The sequence below is a fragment of the Nannobrachium achirus genome (assembly GCF_963921795.1).
Source record: "Nannobrachium achirus genome assembly, chromosome: 21".
NCBI classification, from domain to species: domain Eukaryota; kingdom Metazoa; phylum Chordata; class Actinopteri; order Myctophiformes; family Myctophidae; genus Nannobrachium; species Nannobrachium achirus.
In genome coordinates, this window is record NC_137828.1 from 14,591,642 (window position 1) to 14,598,025 (window position 6,384).

Here is a 6,384-nt window from a genome sequence, read left to right on the forward strand (position 1 = left end):
GATGGTGTGTGATGTGTTGTAACGGGCCGATGGCCGCAGCATCCTCCGCTCCGGAGCAGCAGCAGCCTCAGCCTCAGCATCAGGACCATCTCGGTACCTTCGCTGCCCGCGGGAGGAGAGCCCGGCGGCCGCCATCCAAGCAGCACAAGCATCGCTGGTAGCTATAAGGCTACTGCAGGGGCGTGACGACACCGTGAGTAATATGTCCGTTGTTTAATAGGCTATCACATCGTTGTTGTTGTCGTCGGGTGGAAACCTCGCATTTCCAAAACCCGTTCGTTTTGTATCATTAAATGATTGAAAATATAGTGAAAACAGCCGATCTACAAGCACACAACTGCTTGCAGATCGGCTGTTTTCACATGGTCTTGTAGCCTAGTGCCGATAGTCTTGTATTATGATGCATCACGTATCATGATTAGCTATAGCCCTATGTTGCTATATTATTATGTCAAATAAATAAATAAATAAATAGGCAGAATATAGCCGATCTACAAGCTCACAGTTCACAATGCACGCGTTGTGAGCTTGCAGATCGGCTATTGCATCGGCCTATAGTAGGCCTAGCCTACAGAAGAAATGTATTTAGCCTAAGAGAGAAAATGGGAAATGTCATGTCTCCTGTGTCGGTTTCCGGAGCAGACTTGGGAAGAAGCAGATTGTCCTGTCCTCCTCCCCCCCCCCCCCCCTCCCCCCCCCCCCCCCTCTCTCTCTCTCTCTCTCTCTCTCTCTCTCTCTCTCTCTCTGACGCAATTAATCTGACAGACAGATGGGGTTTGTGGGAGGAGGGGGTGGGGATAGGGATGGGGGGGGGCTCTGGTGAAAAGGATGGAGCCCCCCTGCTATGGCTTTATAGCTTTAGAATTATTCAGGCAAAAAAGGCAGAGTGAATGGAGTGAGTGAGGTTGATCTGGTCGTACCAGGCCCTCCGTTTGGGGGGCTTATTTTGGTAGTGTCTTGCTGTGTTTAGAGAAGGGAGGGTAGGGGTTGGGGGGGATGGCATTAGCCAAAAATAGCCAGATAGATCTACAAGCTCACAGCATGTTGAATGAGGGAAGGGATTTGGTGTTACGTGCTAGGCCTAGAGAGAGAGAGAGAGAGAGAGAGAGAGAGAGAGAGAGAGAGAGAGAGAGAGAGAGAGAGAGGGTTTGAGTGGTTACTGGTTAGCATGGTGTGTCATCTCTCGCGGTTGTTGTGGGCATAATGCTACTGTACTCAGCTGCTCCAACAGTGTGGTGTCATTCCCAGGGCTGCGAGGGACGATGGTGTAATGTAACGGCACAGAGGACGGTCTGAGGGTTGCGCGTGGCTTAAAATATCCGCAGGCCTCCTGCGTGTTGCTCCATTATTATGTGGGCTACCTACCTACCGTACCTACCTGTGGCGAGCTAGCCCTCTGGGAGTTGGCATGTGGTGCAGATTATGTGGGCTGTATGCCCTATCTGGCTGCCTTACATGTGCAGATTTCTTTTTTGATCGATTGAATACTGTGTTAACACGATTGCTAACAGTGCCGGTGGTACAGTCAAAGGTTATGCTAAAAGGACAGTTCCATATGTGGTCCACTCGATTCGTCAGTAATAGTCTACAATGTAATACAAATACAAAACAAATGGAAAAAAGAAATACAGCTGGGCATAGAATTTGGTCCAGTTTATGTGGCCCAATAATAATTAGACTAGGCCTATTTCATCCTGTGTCGGGGGCGACTTTTGTTTTCGACTTCAACCAGTGTGGACGAGTTGTGAGCTTGTAGGTCTGCTATTTTCGTTCTGCTGCTCAGCTGGGCTCTCTACCCGTTCAGCTATGGCCTTATGCTCTAGGGAATAGGATTTGGGCCTAGAATATACGCTGAGCTACATTTTCAATATATTTAGTACATTTTTTAGCCATCATAGTTTAGGATCTAATCTTCTATGCCAGACTCAACACAATATAAATATTTTCTTAAAAAAAAAAAAAAAAAAAAAAAAGTAAGAAAAAGGTAAACAATATTATATGCCAGTGGTTCTCAAAGTGGATTCCTGGGACTTTGTGGGTTCCTTTATGGGGGTCTAAATTGACCCATAGAAGTCTTTAACTCTAACAGCATACACATGGAACCAAATGGACCCGTATACTGTCAGAGTTAAGGGGAGACCTTGAAATGTAAAGGTTTGAGAAAAAACTGTTATACGTGTGGAAAACAGTAAACACAGACAGTATTGTCAGAATGCGGACACATTCGGACCTCGGTGTGCATGAGGTCATAGAGACACCGTGTGTCCATTTATTGTCCGTATTTTTTAACCCACGTTTTTATTTCGTTTTTGTCAGTGACCTACATTTTTCGTCATAGTTTTAGTCGATAGCGATCCTCAGAGAGTTTGAGTAGTATTTGTACAGCAGAATATTTAATCGGAGTGCTGTCTGCGGACGCTGTTTGTACAAAACCAAGCTTTGGTAACACTTTACAATAAGGTACAAATTCATACACCTAGTTAATGCTTAACTAACGCTTTATTCCTGATTAGCTAACTAAGTGTATGCATTTGTACCTTATTGTAAAGTGTTACCCAAGCTTTTAAGTCAAACACGTCAGCTGTTGGCTACAATAAAGTCACAGTAAAGCCCTTTGCACACAGGACAGTTGCGTTTTTTTCGTTTGCGGCATGAATAAAACGCATTGGATTTGGTGTGCAAGGCTGTGCGGAATCGGCGCTGCGGATCCAAAAAGGAGTCATAAAAGGAGTGATGAGTTTTTTACCGCATGCGTCAAGACGCACAAATCGAACTGGGTTTGATCGAGAAAAAAACGCACGGCGGCAGCCACTCGTCGCACGGCTAATTCGGAGCCGGTGTGCATGAGGTCATAGAGAATCATTGTTTTCTTTTCAAAAAATTATATTGTCCGTTTTATCCGTGCGGTTAAACGCGCCTGTGTGCAAAGGGCTTTAGGTGAACCAAACCTATACTAATAACTCTCCACATTTCTACAAACTATAACAATACAGTAGTTGTATTAATAACACATTGTTTCTTTCCATTTCCGTTTTATTCCTCAGTTTATTCCTCAAGGACAAGGGACGGTGTATAATAATAAATATTATGTGAAAGGTTCCAGCATTAGCCTGGAGGCTAGTTTTCATCCATATTTAAGTACCAGTTCACCCCCAAAATGACCTGCTTTCTATTGATTTCTCACGCCATGGAGACTTGAGTTGAATAATAAGGTATTTGTAGTTTTGTGTTGCATTCCTAAGACAAAAGAATTCATTACAATAAATTTACCCCCATTGATTCCCGGATGGGGACCCGAATGCATTTGGGTCCCAATCAAATTTTTGTCTTAGGAATGCGATAAATACAAAAACATATTAATGAACTTAAGGGTGCGTTCGGAAATGCACACTCAACGCACTGGTGTGCCATGTTGTCGTTCATTTATTCGGTGCACTTGGTGCGTTGTCGTTCGGAAATCCAGTGCGCGGCGCACCGGTGTGCTGAGTGCACGCACTCACCAACCCAACTCAGAAGATGGGGTTTGACGGTGTGGTGCGTTGGTGCGGTGTTTTGATTGGTTGGTTTTCATGGTGGTGTCTCGCACTTCTCAGCTGTGAACAATGGCGTAGGAAATGATACCAAAATGTACTATTTGCTGTTTATTGGTCCTTTGGGCTTTATTGTTACACACGCATCAACGTGTAAACTACAGCAGGTAGGCCAATGTTATGAATTAAATTACCTATCAATAGCAACGTTACGTTAGCACAGCGACGTGCACAGCGAGCGTGCACAGTCTGACCTCGGGCTCTGCGAGCGACACGCGTCGAGGGGGGCGAAGCCATGCCCAGGAAGCGGACGGCAGATCGACAGATCGCCCGCTGAGACCGGAGACTCTCCAGAAGTGGTGCCTGCAGAATCCTGATCCACATGACTCAGCAGCTGTTCATCCTGTGAGATTACACTGAACACTGTTGTGGGATTGTACTGAGCACACGGCTGTGAGATTACACTAGGCGCACAAGTGTGAGATCATCACTGAAGATTATCACTGAACACACAGGTGTGGGGGAGAAAAAACTTAACTTCAGTAAGTTAAAAACCACAAAAAGTGGAGGCTTTAAAACCGGGCGTCAAACAGGGCGGCCGCATCAACGTGTAAACTACAGCAGGTAGGCCAATGTTATGAATTAAATGACCTATCAATAGCAACGTTACGTTAGCAACTGCTGCTTTAAGAAAGTTTTCAGACAAAAGCACACAGTTGCCTGCTATCTGGTCGTTTGTAAATAAGCCACACTGAATACACTCTCAACGTCACCGCCCACTGCACTCACTACACTGAGCACACACCCGGTGTGCATTTCCGAACGCACCCTAAGTCTCCATGGCTCGAGTAATCAATAGAAAAAATGTCATTTTGGGGGTGAACTACTCCTTTAAGGATGCATATTTTTAATTGTCCTACATTTTGCATTGCATCGGCCAAAATGACCTGTTAGTCACCCGTGTGTTAACTGCAGCTGTTCCAATTGCCAGAAATCAATAATCTCTTCTCTTCTCTTCTCTTCTCTTCTCTTCTCTTCTCTTCTCTTCTCTTCTCTTCTCTTCTCTTCTCTTCTCTTCTCTTCTCTTCTCTTTTGTCATCCTCTCCTCTCCTCTCCTCTCCTCTCCCAGGTTAAGGAAGCCCAGAGAATGAGAGCAGTGTTTTAAATGTCTTCCTGTAGGACAAGTCTAGGATCCATAACACTGAGTGGTCTCAAGGGCCGTTCAACACAACAAAACACAACAGCAGGTCTTTCCATGACAGCGTTGTATTGGTCTCTACGGGCGGTCGGCCACACAACGGAAGACAACAGACACCTGAACATCGCCACACCCTGGTAACTGCTGAGGATGCTGTCAAAGAATAACAACAAGGCTAAAAGAAGGTAAGCACTTTATATAAAACACAGATTTGATTGTTTAGTTCATGTGGTCTTCCACGTTTTTCAGGCCTAGGACCCCTTAGCTGAGAGACAGATGAAGCAGGGACTGGGGACCCCGACTACATATTGTACAAATTGTGTTGCAGATTCCAAGCTCACAGCGCATTACTCTTTTCCCTTTATATAGATTTAATTGGCTTGTTTGATAGGACTATCATCATTGTTGTGATTATTATTACTATTTTTATGTTTATTTTCATAGATTAAATCATTTATTTGTTTAAATAAATATATGACCCTTCTATTTTGTCAGCTCTGGTTTACCTCACCAAAATGTTTTTTTTTCTTCTTTTTTTTTCTTCTGCACGTTCCCTCCAGAATAGGGAAGCTAGTGTTTAATGTAAAAAAAAAAAATAATAATAATGACAATAAACATATCACCCAAAGATTTAGCAGAAACTGGTGTATACTCTGTGGACCCCCTATGGGTCCCAGACCCCCTGTTTAAGAACCACCATGATTTAGATTTATTTCATGTAGAATTGTCTTCATTTTAATCATTATTAGTGTAATAATCTTCATAATAATAATAATAATCATTGTAATCTCTCTTTGCCAGTGCAGCGCGCATACAGGAAGGACTTCCCACTGTTCGGAAGACTCACATCTTTGATGGTTTGTGAACAACGAGAAAGATGTGGATTCACTGCTGAAGAGGATCCTTTGGCTTTGGCAGGGAATCGAACCTGTGGCCTTTCATTCCCCCCCAAAGTGACTGGAAGTCTGTGGCCCTGTGACCGAACGTGCTGGCGTGCAGCAACACCTTCAACAAAACCGAATGTGGTCAAATAGTCCATCGAATGGGTCCTGACTTCATTCAAGATTTCTCGGTTTAAAACCTGCTAATGGTCTTCAGACTAGGGCTTCTCTACTCTGTACGCACCGACAATGTACGCGAGGACAGCGCACACGATTGTTTCTTCATAGACTCTTTACTGACGGGCCAAATTGAAGCCAACAAATGAGTAACCTTTGAATGAGTAAATAAGTAGGTCGGGAGAGGCTTATTGTCGGCATCCGCGCGGGAGTCTATCCCCGTTTCACGAAGCGCTAGACCCCTTAGCGCCACAGTACTTACTGCACGGCTCGCCACACCCAAGCCACGCCACTCATGCGCAGAGTTGCCGGTGGAACCCATGACCTTGTGAATGAATACCAACACAGCAATCGGATGCATAGATGAAACCCTCTGCGACTATGATTGTGTCCTAGAGAAACAACCTGAATCTCTCATCAACACGTTTTTATTTTATCTTATTCTTTAACTTTAGGAGAAGGAATGTCTCTTAGTGATCCAGACAGCCGGGATTGAATTGAATTACGTTTGTGGACAGTGAACGTGCACAGCGACGTGCACAGCGAGCGCGCACAGTCTGACCTCGGGCTCTGCGAGCGACACGCGTCGAGGGGGGCG